This window comes from Hyaena hyaena, unplaced genomic scaffold, assembly GCF_003009895.1.
Source record: "Hyaena hyaena isolate Hyena2069 unplaced genomic scaffold, ASM300989v1 scaffold_5, whole genome shotgun sequence".
Classification (NCBI taxonomy): domain Eukaryota; kingdom Metazoa; phylum Chordata; class Mammalia; order Carnivora; family Hyaenidae; genus Hyaena; species Hyaena hyaena.
Genome location: NW_024080637.1, coordinates 5963580 through 5965962, shown reverse-complemented (window position 1 = coordinate 5965962; position 2383 = coordinate 5963580).

The window sequence follows — 2383 nt, the reverse complement described above, 5'->3', positions numbered from 1 at the left end:
GCAGCGGCCACAGCACCATCTCAGAGACCTGAATCCTGACTGAGGATCTTTACTCTGCTGACAAAACAGATGTCCCCAGAGTCTGGATGGTTAGAACCTCTCCCAGCCGGGAGCTCCCAAGCCTAATTATGGGTCCCATATTCACTGCATGACCCCCACACCTCACTAGATGTGACCAGGGCAAGTTACTCTCCCTCTCTGAGCCTTGGTTTTGTCTTCCATGTAACGGGATGGGAGGGGGGGTTAAGAGAGAATGAGTTGGTTGCTAGGATTAGCGGGTTGCTACGACGGGAGGCTTTGGGCTGACTTGGGCGGCGGCCTTGTACACAGCTGACTCCCCTGCTCTGGGCCTGCTCTGGCCTGTCTGGCTGCTGGGGTTCCCAGCCCAACAGACCTTGGCCTATGTCCTGTGATCATTCTTCCAGGAGCCGTGGAGCCCAGGGCTCAGGTTGGGAAAGAAGGAGTGAAGCAGCCTCAGGCAGGTGTGGGCCGTGCTGAGAACACCTGGGCAGACCCAGGACTGGTCACTGGGCCTGCCCAGCGCCCAGGACTCGGGGGTGGACACAACCACATTGCACTGACACCCCCAAAGAGCTCCTCCACAAGGCGGCCGTCGGTGTCCCTGTCACAGAGGAGGAAATTGAACTTTGGGCAGGGTAACGTGTGCAAGGCCAGACGGCGGCAGGGCCAGGATTCAAACGACTCTCTTTGAGGATATATGCGTGACTGGGCAGCTGTTCTAGATTAATTCCTTTCTTTGTTCACTCGTCATTCAACAAATATTTACTGAGCGTTTGCTATGTGCCAGGTACTGCGCCAGGAGTGGGTGAGACCCAGTCTCCACCTCTGACCTTTCCAAGGGCCAGGAACGGCCCCTTATTGATTCTGCTCTGTGCCAGGGCACACCTAAATTAGCTCATTTCATCCTCAGAGCAGTCTGGAGAGACAGAGGTTACCAGCTTCATTTTCCAGGGAAGGAAGTCAGGAATCAGAAAAGGAAATGGATTGCCCAGGGCTGCACAGCTGGGAAAGGGTAGCGCCTGTGCTTAGATGACCTGGGTGGAGAGGGGGGGCTGTTCTGCGTGTGCTCCCCGGACCTGACACCTCTGGCCATCAGGGGTGCAGGGTGGACGTTCCGCCGGCCATGGCCATGTGCCTGCCTGGCCTGGGGCCTGAGCACCCAGCTCAGAGCTATGCTAGGGGTCTGAACTTCCTATTTAAATTTTTTCTTGGAATGTCAGTAGGGTACTAGGTGGACACTGAATGGAGACACAGGGTCCCGGTACCCCAGCGCCACGCCAGACTGGATGCAGGACCCCAGGCAAGTCCTGTTTCTCTCTGGCTTCTGTCCCGTCATTATCAACCTGGAGGTGGCTTTCTGCTGTGCCTCAGCCAAAGACCACTGGGGGGATCAAAGGGAATCGTGAGAGATGATATTAGATATAGCATGATCAAGGGGCACTGGTGGGGCATAAAGGAAGGGGGGGGGGAAGAGCTGACCGTGCCCTGATGAGGAAAAATACTCTCGACTCCTTTCCTCACCTAGCACTTCATACACACACTTCAATAATGAGTTTGGAATTCTCCTCCTCCAGGAAGCCTTCCCTGACCTATGCACCTATGGCTGGGTCAGTCAGAGGCCTCCTTCTCTCACAGGCCTGGCCACACTGTGTGGTCATTGTTTCCTCCCGCTGGACTCCCACGGCCAGGACTAGGCATCCTACAGAGTGTCTGCCCAGAGCGGGTGTCTGGGGTATGTGGGGGACAGATGAGCCCGGCCTCCATCCCTGCAAGCCTTCCCTCCACCCGCTGGCTCTCCTTGCCGGTTCCCACTGACTCCTTCCCTCCCCAAAGTGGAGAAGGAACCCGGATGCACTCTTTGCCCAAGCTGAGCCCTCCCTGTGGGCCTCGGTGATGTTGCATTTCAGAGCCTCTTTCTACCAGGCTCTGTGCCGCAGGCGCTGCGATAAAGCAAGGAATCCGAAACGGTTCCTCAATAAATGACTCGAAGTCCCCATCAAAAGACATCCACATTAGGGGCGCCTGGGTGGCTCAGTTGGTTAAGCGTCCGACTTCAGCTCAGGTCACGATCTCACGGTTGGTGGGTTTGAGCCCCGTGTCGGGCTCTGTGCTGACAGCTCAGAGCCTGGAGCCTCCTTCAGATTCTGTACCTCCCTCTCTCTCTGACCCTCCCCTGCTCACGCTGTGTCTTTCTCTCTCTCTCTCTCTCTCTCTCAGAAATAAATAAAAAACATTTAAAATTTTTTTTCAAAAAGGCATCCATATTAAGCACCGTGGAGGGCCTTCAGCTCTGCAGGGCTCATTGAAGGATATCCCGCAGGTGGTGGAGGAAACGTGCGGAGCGGAAGGAGACAGGCAGGGG